The sequence below is a fragment of the Apodemus sylvaticus genome, chromosome 12, assembly GCF_947179515.1.
Source record: "Apodemus sylvaticus chromosome 12, mApoSyl1.1, whole genome shotgun sequence".
Taxonomy (NCBI): domain Eukaryota; kingdom Metazoa; phylum Chordata; class Mammalia; order Rodentia; family Muridae; genus Apodemus; species Apodemus sylvaticus.
The window spans coordinates 58621365-58639870 of NC_067483.1; the positions used below are offsets into that span (position 1 = coordinate 58621365).

The 18506-nt window shown below is 44.1% G+C and overlaps 1 long non-coding RNA gene across 6 annotated transcripts in view; it reads right to left on the reverse strand.

Annotated features, from left to right (window-relative positions):
* LOC127697187 (uncharacterized) overlaps positions 1-18506 on the reverse strand; it is a 62441-nt gene that overhangs the window by 42823 nt on the left and 1112 nt on the right. For 3 of the 6 annotated variants that reach the window (XR_007980419.1, XR_007980420.1, XR_007980417.1), the window contains exon 2: positions 1972-2180. This is a non-coding gene — a long non-coding RNA (uncharacterized LOC127697187). Of the gene's footprint in view, positions 1-1659; positions 2181-11616; positions 11766-18506 lie in introns of all 6 variants that reach the window. The other 3 variants (XR_007980422.1, XR_007980421.1, XR_007980418.1) reach the window with 3 other exon arrangements.

Consider the following 18506-nt stretch of genomic DNA (forward strand, 5'->3'; position numbering starts at 1 on the left):
TTTTGTTTTGTTTTGCTTTGCTTTGCTTTGCTTTGTTTTTCAAGACAGGGTTTCTCTGCATAGCCCTGGCTGTCCTGGAACATGTTCTATAGATGAGGCTAGCCTTAAACTCAGAGATCCACCTGCCTCTGCTTCTGGAATGCTGGGGGATCAAAGGTGTGCCTCTCTACAGCAACTACCACCGGCCAGCGGCTGCTGCTGTCTCTTCAAAGCAGGTCAAAGGCAACAGAAAAAGAGCAAAGCTTGGCACTAAACTCAACAATGAGATGCCAGCCCTGATTAGAAGAGGGTAAAACCTTCTCTGACGACCTCCTCAGCAGCAAGAAGGGAAGTGAGCAGAGGAGCAGACAGCATGGTGTGCCCTAATTTGTCCAAGATGTTTATCTCAGGCAAAAAACAAGTCACCACCAAGAAAGCTGCCATTTGGTCTGATAGACTCTCCCAAGGGTTTTTGGTAAGGAGAATGAATTGTGCTTTGCCTGAAGAGGACGCGACAATCTCGTTTTCAGTCATGTCTTAGCGTACTCTCACAAGCGTACACATTTATTTCCATGGAACGCAGGAAGGTAAGACCCGCTAGGGCTCCAACACAAACAGGAAGAGAAACAGCAGAAGGGGAAGGAAGCTGGCGCAGACGTTGTTGAGTCAGTGTGAAGGGACAGCATCCTGCCCACCACTTGGCCTCGTCCCTGTCACTTCCCTCTGTGTTCAGAAAGCAAATACTGAAAGAAGGAGTCACCTTAGGTCTGACTTAGTCCTCGGGAGGGGGAAATGAATAACACACTCACAGTGAGTGTCTCAGACTTCAGATCTTTGTTGTTCAAGAGTGCTATCATGCTCTCTATTTTGGAAGCTGGAGAGATGGCTTAGCAGTTAGGAGCACTAGATGCTCTTCCAGGGGATCTGAGTTTAATTCCCATCTTCCACGTGGCAGCTCACAACCATCTGTAAATCCAGTTCCAAGGAATCTGGCAGTATCTACCTTATAGGCACCAGGCATGTGTGTGGTGCACAGACCGACAGACATGCAAAACACCCACAAATTTGAAAAGAAATGCATAATGCATTATGTCTTCTGCCATACTATTCGCCATGCCCTGAGTTGGCTCTCAGTGCACAGAAGAAAAAATATATATATAAAAAAAATTTGTATTTGGTTACAATTTTCCAAAATGAGAATGATTTGTGTGTGCTTCTAGAATTCTACCTCATTCATTCTCCATAAAATTACTATGGAGACAGAGAATATGGTTTGTTGGCATGATGGTTAGAGTTAATTGTCAATTTAACAGAATCTACAGTCAGCTGGGAGATAGGCTTCCAAGTATGACTACAAGAGACTATTTTGATTACATTACTTGATGTGGAAAGACTCGTCTTAACTGTAAATGGAGCCATTGCGGGGAGCCAGGACTGTGTACGTGGAGAAAGGCGGTTACACAGGAGCACACACCCAGTGCTCTCTGCTGCTTGTCTGTCGAAGCAATCGGACTGGCTACTTTGAGATCCTGAAATGTTGCTATTGTCCCCACGAGCGCTGCCATTTCAGCAGACAATCCTGTAAGCTTTTACAAACAGCCTGATTGGCATGCTCCGAGGTTACAGCTTCTAAGGAAGGCGTTCTAGAACCTTCTTGCTCTGTGGTTGTCACACGCTCACCTCATTTGGCCGCTATGAAAACTCCAACTGTCTAGGAAGAACACAACGTGACTGGAACCCCGGGGCACTATAACATCCAACCCCATCCCAGTAGAAATTCTAGTCTAGATATCAGTTCTGCATTCCTTTGCTTCTGTGCTCTTGGCGTATCCAAGCATAAGCTAGATCCAGTAAAGAATGAGTGAATGAGTTCCCATTGTTTTTCCTATCTCTTCAGTAGGAAATGTCACATGGACGCCAGTGAGTATCGGTCTTTCTCAATGATTGTGAGTTTCATAGGAACAGCACAGAGAAAACAGTCAAAGTTGATACCACGACCCTTGAGTATAGCACACTTCTTGCTCGATCCTCTCACAGTGGCATCACAGCTCTCTGAAACACATCGACAGACACTGCTGGAGACTACGGGTCACTCTATGGAGAAAGGCAGTCAAGTGGAATTTCAGGCCTCGGTAGAATGTGGCATCCAATTTTCCACTGTTCCACTGTTGCTTATCTGTACTGGCCAGTACAGCAATATACTGTCTCAAAACAAAAACAAAACAAAACAAAAACAATCAAACAAACAAAAACTGACACAAAAACCCTACATGGAAAGTCAGGCAGGATCCCATGTTCCTGAGATTTAGCACCAGAGAGGCCCAGAGAGGTGGATGACCGGGGCCAGCAGGCCTAGTCAAAGCAGTAATCTCCAGGTGAGGTGAAAGCTCTTGTCTCAACAAGGGAGATAACTAAGAAAGTCACCTAATGTTGACCTTGGATCTCCACACAACACATGCACATGCACACACACATACACCAAACCAAACCAAACATTCTGGTAAAGGCTGTTCTCAGCCCTTCCCAATTTCTGTGGAAATGACAAATTCAGGCTTGAACCAAGACAAGTGACCAGAATCAGACAAGTTACAGAAGCTTCAATAATTCCTTGAGGAGCAGTAAAGGTGACAACACATTCATTCATTTTCTCTTCCCCGGAAGATCGCTAGCCTGGCCATGGAAAAACCCCAAATCCAGCACCTCCGCTGTCTTAAACCAGCCCTGCTGGCATCCTGGCACGCCAGTCTGGAAACCATGATTAATCCCTACGTAAACAGAAAAATAGACTCTGGAGCTCAGAGGAGACGAACCTGAGTCAGCCTCTGGAGACTCTACTGAGTCAACTGAGCTACCGGCTCTCCTTCGGGAGCTGGCTCGCTTGCCAGGTGACTTCCAGGGAACAGAAAGGCCTTCTGTAAGGACAGGGAGCCTGAAGAAGCAGAAACCGAGGCAAGGGAGCGCTGTAAGGGACTGAATGTAAACTGTCCTAAATCAGGCATGTACAGGGATCACCAGGTCCTCGCGGTTCAAGAACTGACCAAAGAGTTTGGTTTTGGACCCTGGGGCAAGAGACTGAGGTGCCTATTTTACATTCCGAAGTAGACCTGGCCTCCAGGTTCTCCCAGCATCCTTCAGTCCCTATCTGGCATACCCTGCCTCAATCCTGACCTTTCAACCCCTTCCTCCAGAGGCTCCTCCTATACCCTATATAAACCAGTCATTTTGCCACCTCTATCCCTCCCTCCCTCCCACCTCCTCCTCATCTCCTTGTTCTCCTTCTCTGGGGGGGGGGGGGGACTTTCTCCCCAACCCCCACTCCATAGCAGACTCCCTTGGCCTTGATCAGAAGGACCAGTGAACTCTCCCAAGAGCAGCTTCCCAATAAACCTGACTTTAATCTAATCTGGTTTGAATTGGCCCATTTCGGCAGTATTAGAAATAACCTATCACAAAGCTCCTCCATATCCTTCCCAGTTTCTCTCGTGATAAGGATTGTACCTAATTGTCTCTCTCTTGTCAACAGCTTCTGACTAGTCCAGCTCAGGGCCATCTTACTGTTGCGTGAGTGTGGTTGTTGACGCTGCCGGACTTGGCCCTGATTCCTTCCCAAACCACCTCACTTTACACACTTCCCCAAAATACAACAGATTCAAGCCTCAGATGAAATTACCCTGTGTGGAAGAATCAAAATGATCAGAAGATTCTGGTGAAAGCACCAAAACCAATCGCAAAGAGCAACCCAGATGTCCTCTTCTTTTTTACAAGGGGGTCTCAGGGAGAGAGAGCGAGTGCTTTAAACCCACGATCCTCCTGCCTCAGTCCCCTGAGTGCTGGGACCAGCAAATCCTGTTCTTAAAAGCTTTCTAACCACTTGCTCCTGAAAGTTTCTTCCCTGTTGTTCCTGAGGGTCCGGCTTCTTGCTGTACCTGCTCCTTCTGCACGCTCCTACCCTGCTTTCTTGGAATAATTGAACTATATAATAATAATAACCCTCCCCTCTCCCAAATTCAGCTCATTTCACTGTGGGCATGTAGCTTTAACTTTTCATCTACTGACTCTCAGTAGCATCACCTTGAGGTCTTAATTTTTTTTTTCTTAAAGAAAGACAACCTTGCTTTTGTTTGGCCATTTGAATATGTGTATGTTTAAAATGGGGTCTCTTGTAGCCCAGGCTGCCCTCACATTCCTTATGTAGGTAAGGATGTGTTTGAACTCCTGACCCTCTATCAACCTCCACCTATCAGTGCTGGGATCACAGGCATGTGGCACCATTCTCAACCACAGTACTTGGTATTACGTTCTTTCTCTCCTATTTAGACCATTACTCCTAGTGGTATGTTGGGCACTTTGTTTTTCTCCAGGCTAATAAGCACAGTTCAAAACATGCAGTAATTCTTAGCAAATACCTATTAAGTTGAATGAAGTAGGTCACAGAGACTCTGAACTACAGCATAAGTACAGAAGCTATTCCTCACTTAGTTTAACTTTTCATGCTTGCAGTCGCCAGTAAACATTAGAAAGAAAATTCTAGAAATAACTATTGAGTTTTAAATTGCCTGCCATTCTAATGAAATCTCAGCTGTCCCTGCCTAGGACATGAATCCCGTATTTTCCAGGATATCCACCCTGTATATAATAATACCCACCTGTATATGCTCAGCCACACCTGTCTAAAGAGATCAATTTTAACCATTCTTTAAATATGCATTCGTATGAGGGTGTCAGATCTCCTGGGACTGATTATAGACAGTTGTGACCTGTGATATGTGGGTGCTGGACTCTTAACCACTGAGCTATCTCTGCAGTTCTGAAGATCAATTTTCAAGCATAGATAAATTAGTGGTACTCTAAAGAGGACCAGCAGCAGCATCGCCTGGGAACTGGTTACAAATTCAGAATCTTAGGCTTTACTCTAGATTTTCCAAATGAGAAAGGTAGCAGGAAGACCAGAAAGTCGTGTTTCATAGAATCTGGAGATGATTCCGATGGATGCTAAATTAGAGGACCACATCTTAAGGTGGAACCTATAAATACTTTTGTTAAGAGAAAAAAAAGTAAAGAATCTCTGCAGACATGATTAAAGAATAGAGACAGTAGTTGCCCTCGGTGACCTGACTGGGCCACTCAGTGGCTGAGCTGTTTTGAATGGCCTCAGTGTTGCAGTGTGTGTGCGTTAAGTGACACAGATTTTCCCACGAGTGAACCTACAGCACATGAATAGTGATGCTGTGCAAAGAAAGACTTCAAGACGCATTCTTAAAGTGAAAAGGATCAAGAAGGAAAAAAGAAGAAGAAATGTATGTTACAGTTGCTAGGATTCACAGAGGACAAAGTCATCTGTCCACAGCAGTCTATAAAGGTGTAATTCGGCATTCAGACCTCAAGCTGTAAAATGTGATAAACATTTAGTTAAGATAAAAAGAGGCATTAAACCACAGGGTCAGTACTGTCTGTAGTTTCAGACAGCCACTGGGGGTCTAGGAATAGATTCTCCTCACAGGGAAGAGAGGACTAGTGGGCAAGGCTGGGGCTGATTCTGGAGTTTCAGGGCAAAGAGTTTAGCAGAGATACAGTCATAGCAGAAGCAGGGATGGTTTGGTGGAAAAAGACACACTTCAAGGGAGGAAGTGGGGAGCAAAGACAGTCTAGATCATCTGCCCTATAACACCAAGAGCTGATTTTTGTGTTTTAGGTTGCCCCTCCCCCTTTCATGCATCTGTGTGTGTGTGTGTGTGTGGCATGCGTGCATATGTGTATGCATGTTTGCATACTTGTTGACACATGTGTACAGGTGCAGCTGCACACATGCATGAGTGTGGCACATGCTTGGTGTTGGGAAACTTTCTCCCTCGTTCTTCCACCCTATTCTTTGAGGCGAGCTTTCTCAGTGAAGTCTATAGCTCATCAGTCTGGCTAGTCTTGCTAGCCAGCTTGCTCTGGGATGTCCCGTCAGTCGTCCAAGGCTAGCCAGAATTGCAGGCTGGTTGCCACACCCACACCTACGTAGCATTTAGGTACTAGGGATTTAGGTTCTAGGGATCAAAACTCCAGTCTTGCTGCTTGTGTGGCAAGCACTTTAACCACTGAGCCATCTCCCCAGGACAGAGGTTTTGGGGTGGTCATTTGTATGGCATGGATTCTTTTGGCTATGTGTGCTTTTCAGCACATGCATGTATCTGGTATGTGTAATAAGATACAGAACTTCGTGTATTGCGTGTCTCATTAGCATCTTGAATCTCTACCCGGGGGTGTGTATTTTATGATTGTAATGAACGACAGGTCACCTTCAGACACTCTGGGGTGCTCCTGCACCTGAGCCAGGGGTCAGATTTAGTCAACCTAACTGGAGATTCCCCTGCCTTCCTCTTCTGCAGCTGGTTTCTTTTATATGCTAATTTTGAAGCTTCCTTGCAAGGCAAGGCCCAGAACCTCACTCAGAACCCTGTTCCCCTGCCTCACCCCAATAATCATAATTACCACTGAGGCCAGCCAAAGAAGCCCAGATCCCTGGACCCAGCACTGTGCAACAGTTGTGGGTAGTTTCTCTGTTCTGCTATTCACCTTGAGTCGGTCACTTCTTTAGGCACCTTTTTCTTTATCTGTAATACAACTTTTTTTTTTAAATTTCTCTGCTCATATAGTAGTTACAAGTGCATCTGAGCGGCACTACATCTAAGACAAATAACACATTTGGATGCTTCAGAAAGCTCCAGAGCTTTTTAAATGCTCTATTAGAGCATATGTTATGTATATAAATTCTTTCCATATTTCTTAGGAAGCATTTTCTTATGAATAAAAGTCACTTTCATCTCCCCAAACCATTTATTTGTCTGTACTTGCAGCTGACTTTAGCTTGCTGACTTACGCAAATGTGTCCTCTAAGCAAAATACCTCCTGTTTTGTTTTTCTTTGTTGACTCTTGTCAAAAGACGTTGCTTCCTTTACCCTGGAACTAATTATCATATGAAAATCAAGGTATTAGACTTATGGGGAGGGAGGAACCAGGAAAGGGAAAATCATTTGGAATGTAAACAAAGAATATAGAAAAGAAAAAAAGAAAAAAGAAAATCAAGGTAATTAAAGGTCCTCTCTGATGCCAACCCCATGAAAGGATTCCACTTTAACATCAGTGGTAAATTGCACTCAACAACGACAACAACAATAAAAGCATTTTAGATATGGCAAGCTTTAGTCAGGACAAAGGAATCACCATGTTTAGTATCTTGAAATAACAGCAAGTGTAAGAAGTCAACATATTTCTTTCTTCCTATATTCCTTAATATCTCTTTCTTCCTTACTTCAGTATCTATTCGCTTCTTGTAGTTGCTATAACACATTACCACAAGCTTTATGACTTAACATAGCTAAAAATTATTTTCTCATGATTCTAGAGCCCGAGATTTGAAACTAATGTTTTAAAATCTTTTTTTTTTTTTCATTTATGTGTGTGTGTGCCTGCTTGTCTGTTTGCGCGTCACTTGCACACAGCGGGTGCCCACAGAGACCAGAAGAGGGTGTTGGATCTCTTGGAACTAGAATTACAGGTACATTTGGGCCTCCTGATATAGATACTGGGATGAAAAGCAAACAAACAAACAAACAAAACCATCAAGTGCTGAGCTGTCTCTGCAGGCCCTTGTAATTACGTTCCTTGGGCTGAAACCAAGGCTGTTCACAACTGCATCTGCTTCCCTTCTGGTCCCTTTCTGGTGGCTGCTGACCTTATTTAGCTAATGACTGCATCACTCCAGGCGCTGCCTCCACGGTAACAATGCTTGTTCGTCTTCAACATATTACCTCCCTCTATAACTTATTAGGATACATGTGATGACAGTTAAGACCCACCCAAGTGACAGAGGTCAACCACTACCTCTAAACTTTAATCCCATCTGCAGAGATCCTTTTTTTGTTCTCCAAAAAAAAAAAGAAAGAAAGAAAAGAAAAAGAAAAAAGAAAAAAAAGATTCTAGGGATTAAGATGTGGCCTTCAAATTTAGCATTTATCAGAATCATCTAGAGATTCTATTAAACATAACTTACTGGGCCTCCAGCTGAGTTTCTCATTTGGAAAATCTAAAGTCTAAGATTCTGAATTATTAACCAATTCCCAGGCAATGCTGCTGCTGGTCCTCCTTTGAGGACTACTGATTTATACATGATATAAAATTGATCTTCTTCTCCAGTTGTGGCAGAGAATGCCTATAATCCTAGCTCTTGGGAAGCTGAAGCAGAAAGATCACAACCTCAAGACCAGGCTGAGATCTGTGTGTGTGTGTGTGTGTGTGTGTGTGCTGCTTCTTGCTTAATTTTCCCACTGCAAACTATATGCTGCCAACTTTTGTGTTTATCTCTGTATGTATTCAAATCAGAGCTGCTGACAGAACATTGTCTCTTTTTTCTTTCAGATACTGACAGCTTTCTTCCTCCCTTAGATGTGGGCAGTGACACAGGTCCTAGCAGCTCAAGTAGTGCTCCCACTGGTTTCTGTGGAAGAACAGGATAATTCCTACAACCTGGTGCTCAAGGACCCATGGTATAACTATAATCTACACCATCTCTTATAGCTAGCCTCCCTGGGACTCCCCAAATATCCCCTGCATGCCTCTCCCGAATGCAAGGCTTCCTCCTGTGCCTCAATCAGAATGTCTCTTGTCACCTGTCTTTAGTTAACACCCCTTGCCCAGCTGTTGGAATAATCTTCTTATACACTGTGTAAAGGTTGTCTTTGTATTATTCAAATGTTGATTTCTGCACCAGCAGAGAGCTGAATACCATCTGGACTTTGGTATTGCTATTTTTATGAAACACTCTTCTCTGTCACCTTCCGATTGGGTTAATAAAGAGCTAAGGACCTACACCAGGACAGGAGAGGAAAGGTGGGGCATCCGGTAAGAGATAAGGACTCTGGGAGAGAATGAGGCTCAGGGTTTCACCAGCCAGACAAGGAGGAGGGACCAGGTGCAGGCACTAAAGGAGAGGTAACAACAGGGCATGTGACAGAATGTAGATTAGAATAAATGGGTTAATTAAGTTATACGAGCTAGTTGTGAAACAGCCTAAGCCAAGACCTAGGCTTTCATAAATAATATACACCCCTGTGCATTGTTATTCAGGTGCTGGCAGGTCAGAGGCGTCCAGCAGGTCCCAGCAGAATTCTGATGTTCCCTACAGTCCACTGCATCTTCTTAGCCTCTCTTGCTCCCATCAGTACAGTCCTGCCCTCTGAGAAGCACTCTCTAGAGAACCCCCGCAATATTTTCTATCTTGAATACTAATTAGTCCTTGATTGACTATAAACTTCACAGGGTAAAGTTCGTGCTCAGTTAATTTCCTTTCTTGTGCAGCAGGTAAATATACACGAAAAGGATATTGCCTGTCGTTTGGCATCTCCTCTAAGCGTTTGGCAGCTGTTGGGCACACACATGCTGTTGCTGTGTCTTTGCTTTGGGGACTGTGCTCTATACTTCTTTGGGTGAACACCCTCTGCCCCATTCCACCTTTGGGGCTCTGTTGAGCCTGTCAATCGAAATACTGCCACACAAAACCCATCTTCCTCTCAGTGTCTGTCACAGACGTGAATTCTTTTCCTAGGACTCAAAAAAAAAAAAAAAAAAAAACAAGTCTCTAGAGAAAACAGACTCTTTTCTGTCCAGTTGAGAAGCTGGGGGATATGTTTGCCTCTTGGGAAAAACAGGACAGAGAGACTGAGGTTGGCATCCAGGGGAGAGTCCTGCTACTCAGAATTGCAGGCTCCTTGCTTCCTTCATGGTTTCTTCCCAGGAGCTAATTAGGTTGCCACGGTGCCTGCTCTAGACCATGGGCTTCTGCCACTTGCAGCCGACAGTTCTAGGTAATAATTCATGCAAGTGTTAAAGGGACTGCTATCCTTTAAGAACTTCCCTGGTGCTGCCTCCACTATCCTGAAAAAAAAAAAAGGCTAACCACACTGCAGGGATCCTTGAACCCTTCCATATGTTATACCCTGTATAGCCCTCAAAACTATTAGGTATGGCTTATCATTTATAAACTTAATGGCAATGTCTGGAAAATATTTCTGCTGAGGTCCTGGCCAACATTTTTACTTTGATAATTAAAAAGCTCTTGGAAGTGAAATTACTAAAATTCATTAATACACACATAATACCGCCGATAAGTCTTTTTAAAAAATTAAAACTCCAAAAAGGAACACAAATATCCCATAAAGAATAGTCATCTTAAATGGTAGAAAGCTCTGGGCTGGTAGGCAGAGAAATAAATGTAAAAGATTGCAGAGACACATGCCAAAAGAAATCTAAGCAGACAAAGAGCAGTCCAGAAGCCTTCATTTGTGCAGAAGCTGCTTGGGTTTGGGCAGACCCTGACAGGACTCCGGATCGAGGCTCCTCGAGCTCCACACGCCTAGAGGGGCCCCAGACCCCTGTCTTCTGCAAGCGTGTGTCCTCATCTACATACCTGACCTTGGAATGAATTCAGAGTAGTCTCTGTGAAGGAAGGTGTGCAACAAGCACTTGTAGCTCACTCGCCTTCTTTGGGACTTGCTCAAATTTAAAGAAAGGCTTTGGTCTCTTAGTCTCAGGTTTCTTCTTAAAGAATACTTTCAAGGCCAAGAAATTCATTACAAATTTAATGACTTAGGAGTCCCCCCACCCCAACCCCAGTGTTACCTCTCAGGGTCAAATTACAATTGTTACCGACCTTTATAGTGTTTGAAAACTCGACATAAAAATTCCTGACTAGTACACTGGAATGAAAGGATCAATTCCAACAGCAAACAGGAGACTCAAATCCTCCACAGTAATACCAGCACCGGGCACCAGCCTTTCTGCATCTCAGACTTTGATGTTGTGGTTTCATCTTTATTGTCCTTTTGACTTGGGCTTTGGTTCTCTTGAAACAGGTTTTTTTTTAGTATGTAGCCTAGGCTAGCCTCAGGCCCAACCCAATCCTCCTGTCTCAACTTGCTGAGTGCAGACTATAGGCATGGGCTGTCCTCCCATCCTTGCTGGTGAGAAACTTCATTCTCCAGCGGCTAGTTCCGATTTCACTGGAGAGTGTGTGTGTGTGTGTGTGTGTGTGTGTGTGTGAGAGAGAGAGAGAGAGAGAGAGAGAGAGACCTTGTAACCATGCACATACCACAGTACACATGTGGAAGTCAAAGTCGGTTCCTTCCCTCTACCCTGTGGGTTCCGGGAATCAAACTCAGGTCTTTAAGCTTGGCCGTGAGCATCTTCACCAGCTAGGCCTTCCTGGTGGCCCCAGATCTCTCCATCCCTGCTCCTGCTCTGTCCCAGGCTTGGGTACCACCACCAACAAATCTCTTGTAAATGTGTTTTTTCCATTGATCTAAACTGTTTAAATATCTCTAAAACAATAGACAAAAGCATAACTTCCTGTGATTATTCCCACCTAAACACTCGTAGTGTGTGTGGGGTGCATGCTACAATGCCAACACAGCGAGGTGGGGGAAGAAACTCAGGAGTTCAAGAACAGCCTTGGCCACACCATGAGTTTAAAGCGTAAGTGGAAACTCCACACCGAGACAGGCAAAGCCACGACTGAAAGCCTGTTCTGGTGCCATTAAGTGGCCATCATAGCCAGACTCTACTTCTGCTTGGCAATTTGTGAAAAAGAAACTTACATCTTGCCTAAGATTCCTCTTCAGACCTTTGTTTCAGGAGGTGGCACACGATAGAGAGATGCAGGGAGCTGGGCCACTGGTAGTCCACAGACACTTCTGGAATGTCCCGCTGTTTTATAAATTCTACCCGAGCTTCTACATTCACTTGGCTAAAAAGAGCAAGGTAGCAGCTGAACAATTTTTACACAAATAATAAATTAGTGGAGTGATGACCTTTCCTTTCATTTTAGGGTTGAGAAACCCAAGATGAGAGAAATGACTAAACTGACTGCAGGAACCATAAACTCACATCAGTAGAGATTTTTGAACATGTAGTAGTCCTATACACCTGCAGAGCACATACTTATGGCTACATACATGTATCTATAGAAGCTTTTCTTTACCTTCAGAGAAAATCCTGTAAATACAGACATGCCCCACCATGGATGCTAAAAGGACCAGTTCCTTCCTGCCCCAATTCTTAACTCATCCCAACCATGGAGCCAGCTTACAAGGCAGGGGTTCTCAACCTTCGAGTCATGACCCCTTGGGGGGATCATATATCATATATATCAGATATCCTACATATGAGACATTCACATTACAATTCATAATGGTAGCAAAATTACAGTTATGAAGTACAATGAAGTAATTTTATGGTTGGGACTTCCCACAACATGAGGAACTGTACGAAAGTGTCACTCACAGCAGCACTAGGAAGGTTGAGAATCACTGGTATAAGGCACTGGCTATGCCACACTCTCCCTGACTATCACAAGAATCAAGGGAAGGTTCTGGAGACAAGAAAAAACCCACAGAGTCTAAGAGGTCCCAAGATGGCAGCACACCCCAAAGCCTGCCCCCCCCCAAGATCCTGTCAATTCTGAGCACATCGGCAGTCACACCAAATATCTTACCCCAATACTCTTAGAGTTCAGTGGGTCTGTTAGTTTTCTGTTGGCAACAGCTAGGAAATTCTTGCCAACACACAATCTCTCCCCATTCTGAGGAGAGAGAGAGAGAGAGAGAGAGAGAGAGAGAGAGAGAGAGAGAGAGAGAGAGAGAGAGAATCTCTTTTATTCTAGGAAGTAATCTTTGTGAAAAACATAATTAAATGAATAAAACACCAAAACAAAAAATCATTTTAATAAGTATAAGAAGGTATAGCCAGGCATGGTGATATAGACCTGTACTTTTGGCTCCTTGAGAGCTGAAGACAGGAGGCTCAGGTAAACCCTAGTTTAAGATCAGCCTAAGAAACATAGTGAGACCCCTATACCAAGAATAAAAATCTAAGGTCATTCTTATATAAAGGGCTGCTATAGGACTAAACATTTGTATAGCTCTATACCACCCAAGAACCAAGCATATACATTTTCTTCTTTATCGTGTGAATTTTTCTACCCAAAACTTTTAACCATAACACTTCAAAACTTAGGAACTCTTAAAACACTGGTACCTGAGCAGTCATGTGCACACTTAACTATCTTTATCAGTTTCTCCATTGCTAGACGTTAAAATTCTGTGTGAAGATTTTAAAACATTAAGTTTTGCATTTCCTTCCATCACAAACATTTTTTTTCTTTCCACATAAGAGAATTATAATCAGACTTTGAAAAATGCAATAGCTAAATGCAGGCCCATTTTGGTTGTTCCTGTTTTGTCTCTAAGATAGTCTCACGAAACTTGCTTCGGACTTGGCTGTCCTTGAACCCCTGATCCTCCTGCCTCTGCTTCTTTGGAACTAGAATTACAGGGGTGCACCACGCTTTGCACTAGCTTTGCAGGCTTGATTATAGAGTAAAATTACTTTAAAGTGCATTTCCTACTTTAAAAAAAATCAAGGTACTCAAACTATATAATGCTGTTACTAAAAAGAACAAATAAATGTTGCTTTCAAGTCGAATGCAAACAAAGAGGTTGGGCGCTCTTTAGTCTCAGAGGTATTCCTTTGTGTGCTCTTGTTTGTATTATATGTTTAGTTTGTGATCTCTGAAAATAATAAGTGATACCACGTAACAGCTTTATATTTTAAGAATACAAAAAACTTAAAATCAAGTAACAGGAGAAAAAAAAAAGCTATGGTCCGGAACTTGTGGTGGTTGATGTGATTTGCCTCTGATCTATACGGTTTTCCATTTTACACACCAGCTGAGCAGAAGCCACTGGTTGCTAAGCAACAGCTCTTCTCTCACTGGCCAGAAATAGAATACACAGAAGACCATTTTTTAAAGACATAATATACACTATGTAAAGTTAAAGAAAGACACACAGTTCAGCTGTTTGCCCAGAATTGTCATATTAACTTCATGATAATAGTTTGTGTATTTTGAATTTATTTGATCTATGCATCTGAGAATAAGTACACACTTGTTCTTCTAGGATCTTCTTGCTACTGAAAAGCTCTGAAGGATATAGAAACCAAGGTTTTAAGGTAAAATTTTTTCCTAGAAGCTGTCAACTGTCAACTAGGTTATATGAAACCAGATCCTATCCAAAGCAGCGTTACCATTGCATCCTTGACATCCCGCACTGAAACGACATGTGTCTCGATCTGGGACGCCCTCGGAGTGCCGTTCACTTGGGATCTGTGTCTTTCTCACAGAGAAAGCTGTTGTGGTTACTGGACATTTTACAAAGTGCTGTTGTCCTAAGGTCATGGTAACTGTCAGTTCACGCTGAATTATGCATTAGGTAGGTGGGGAAGAGCCAAGAGGGTTCAGAAGGCTTGCAGCCTGGCTCCTCTAGGTGGGCAGAGCCACCAAGATGCTCTGGGGCACCTCAGTTCACAAGGCTCAGGAGTTCATTTCAATACTCTTGCCTTTTTGCAAGGTGTTTCCCTGTTGCCTGATTCTCTCTCTCTCTCTCTCTCTCTCTCTCTCTCTCTCTCTCTCTCTCACACACACACACACACACACACACACACACACACATGCAAACATTTATCTTGCCTCTGGATTCACAGAACTAGGATATTTGGGAGTTCAATTTGTTAACAACTTTGAAGCATTTGTTTCAATTCAGTTTTAATTCGGTTTTATGGGAGCAGGGGTTAAGGGCATAAAGGCAATCAACAAGTAAGTATCAAGGAAACACACAAGGAGTCAGTCCAGAGGGAACGCATGGTCTGTTGATTCATCTGCCTGTGGCCACACCCTGTGCTAACTCAAAATAGATCACATTACAGAAGTTTCTAGGGAATCTCTCTAGGTAAACACTGCTTTTGGGGATTGTTTCCTTTTTACTATTTAGTGAGTTCTTTTCACTGTTGTTGTTTTAAACTTGATTTATGATACAGTTATAGTGACATGTGACACATGCCTATAATCCCAGCAGAGGCAGGAAGATCAGGAGTTCAAGACCAGCCTCAAATACATAGTGAATTTGAGGCTACCCTAGGCTATGGAGAACCCATTAAAAAGAGAAAAAAAGACACAAATGAAATAAACAAAACCAACTTAACATACAAAAATAGTAACAACGGAGCTGGAGCGATGGCCCGGCAGCTAAGAGGGTGGGCTGCTTATCCAGAGGACCGAGGTTCAAGTCCCAGCACCTACATGGCATTCCCGAGTGTAACTCCAATCCCAGGGAACCCAACACCCTTCTCTGGCCCCTGTGGGTACCCGGCATGCATGGGCACAGAACTTCATGCATGCAATCCACCCATGTACACAACAATAGCAATAATACAAAACAATTTTTCTTAGCATCTAAAGTGAGTATCATGTGACTAAGAATTCACCAACTGTTCTGAAAGGGTCTGATTAGTCTGGGAAGGCCTCTGGACAATGGAAAAGTAGACTGTGTTAGGCTTTGAGGAAGACTGAGAAATTACATTATTCAGAGTGTGTGTGTGTGTGTGTGTGTGTGTGTGTGTGTGTGTGTGAATGAGAGAGAGAGAGAGAGAGAGAGGGGGGGGGGGGCAGGGAATGGGTGAGGGGAAAGAGAGTATGAGTTTATACCAGGACACACATGTTGGGGGTCAGAGGACAACCTATAGAAGTTAGCTTTCTTCTTCTACCCTGGGGATTCTGGGGATCAGGAGGACATCAGGGTTGGGGACAAGTGCCTTCACCTGCTGAGTCATCTTGCTAGCCAACAAGTTTTCACTATCATCTTATTCTCTCTTTGTAGTATCATTTAAATCTCGCAAACCAAGAACCGGGGGTGTAGAAAGTACACCGTGTACTTCCCATGCAACAGCATTCTGGGTTTGCCCACGTCAACGAGAGAGAGAAATGATACATTCATTTCTTTAAAAAAAAAAGGGGGGGGCCCATGTGCTCAGGCTTTGAAAGAGGTACCCCGGGGCTGAGGCAGGGAGCAGCAGGAGCCCAGTGAGAGCCAGTGAACCCTCTAGTACCAACTAACATGGCATCCTGAAGCTGACCGGAGGCTGATCATTTGCAAACCTGCGGTGCGCCGCAAACCTGCAGTGCTCCACAAACCCGCAGTGCTCCGTAAACCAGTGGCACTCCATTGCTGACCGGATGCCAGAAAAACCCGGAAGGGCGGGCACATAGGCACAAGCGCGGACAGGCCTGGCCAGCGATCCTGATGAGGAAGACACAGATCCTGGGCAGCTGATTAGAAGGTTTTGGAATCTGAGATTAACTGCCACATGTCCAGCATCTGAAGGGAAGGGGACAGGTTCGAGCACAATGACTCTCCTGTAACTCGAGCACACGTGTAGGCAAGCAAGGCCCCCAGGAAGCTCCAGGCTGACCTGGCTACTGTGGATGTAAGACCAGGAAAGCTCCCTAGTGAGTAATGTGAACTAGGGTTCTCTAGGCTGCAGAGGAGATCATTGAGACTGCCCAGGGAGGAAGGCACCAAGAAACACAGCAATCGTCCGTGTCTGTACTCGGCGACCTTGGTGATTCTACGGCTCACTCAGTGAAATACAGAGATCAACAGGCTTTGCTTTGTAGCTCAGGCTTGTTTAGAACTCAGTACATAGCAGCAAGTGGCTTGAACCTGTTGATTAGCAGCCTAGCTATACAGTGAGCTGTAGTCAGCCCGACACGCAGCTCATGTCTACAATCACAGAAGGCACTAGGGAGATAGAGCAAGACTTTGGGGGATTGAAATCCCCCTGCATAATGAGTGTGAGGCCAGCCTGGGTTACATGAGACTTTGTCCCAAAAAGAAAAGAAAAACAAAAATTTTAGGCCAGTAAGATGGCGTGCGTATTGGGTAGAGGCATTGTTGTTAAGCCTGATGACCTAGGTTTCATCTCCAGATTCAATATGGTGAAGAAAAAACTACTCCCACAAGTCCTCTGGCCTCTACATGGCACTGTGTCATCCATGCATCTCTCTCTCTCTCTCTCTCTCTCTCTCTCTCTCTCTCTCTCTTTCTCTCTCTCTCTCTCTCTGTCTCTCTCTGTCTCTGTCTCTGTCTCTGTCTCTCTCTCTCACACACACACACCACATGGGGGGGGGGGGGAGGCGGGGTGTCTGATGCTGCTATGTATTCAAACACTACATATGATCTGGTTGCCCCTGACAAGGAGATCCTCATGTGCACCAAGTGAAGCTGTGTAAATCTTGCTCCCCAAGTTATCCCTGATTGGTTAATAAAGATGCCTATACCCTGACTCGGGGGAAAAAAAACCAATAAATAAAATAAAATAAAATAAAATAAAATAAAATAAAATATAAAGATACCTACAGCCTGGACTGGGCAGAAGAGAGGGGATGGACCCAAGGTTCCCTGGGGCTTGGGGTCTCAGACAGGGACCATGAGGAGAGGGAGGAGAAGGAAGGGGAGAAGGAAGGAGTCACCAGGGGTAATGTGCATCGTGAGCACATGGCCGTGTGGGCCGGCCTGTTGGAGCAGGGGCAGCCCAACCGGAACATATGGCAAGTCCTATCTTGGGGATTTTGACAGGGAAGTAGACAAAATAGCACAGGAGACTGATAGCTGCCCAGCTCTAGTGCTTTAAGACTTACTATAAATCTAAAGGTCTCTGTGCCTTTTATTTGGGAGCTAAATGGTTTGAAGTGGGGTAGAAACCCCTAGTAGATATTTGAAAGCAACAAGGGGAGGCTAGCAAACCCCAAAAGTGATAATTACTACAACACACACACACACACACACACACAAGAAGTAAATAAATAATGACATTTAAAAATAAACATTTTAAAACCGAACTGTATTCGTTGAGATTTTTCTTCTTATACCAGCCGTCTCTCCTTGCTTTGGGCTCAGTATTGGAAGGTCAGTGTTTGTTCATTTCTTGTCCAGGCAGAGATTACTGTCTCCTTGAATTACTTCCCCTCAAAGGAGGTAGACATTCAAGGTGAAGAAAAACATAAAAAAGACTAGGGAAAAGTTCCCCAAAACATCGTGTAATTAAAATCAGCTTAAGAAGAAAACCGCAAATGCACTAATTAATCTCGGTTAAAACTTCTTGTTTAAACCAGGTATAGCAGTTGGGTCACATCTGCAATCCCAGCCCTGAGTAAACAGAGACAGGAGGGTCGCCACAAGTTTAAAAGCTTGGAGTCAGCCAGGACTATAAAATAAGACCATCTACCAAAACAAAGCAATAAAACTTCTCAATTCATTTTTCTATCTCACCCCACACCCCCATGCTAGACACACAGGACAGACAGACATGGTCCCCATTCCCATACCAAAGAGGAAGCAGATGGCTACGCCTGAAATGGCAGCTTAGTGTGAAAGTATTCTGACAGAAACAGGAAGAGGGAGCAACGCCAGGGACTAACCATCTAGGAAAAGGGGAAAGAGAATGCTTCCTTAAAAAGGCCGCAATGAGAAGCAGAATACAGTGGGTACACCTGTTACCCCAGAATTTGGGAGGCAGAGGCAGGATGATCAGGAGTTCAAAGTCACCCTTAGCCACTGAACAAGCTCAAGGCCAGCCTGGGCTTCAGGAAACC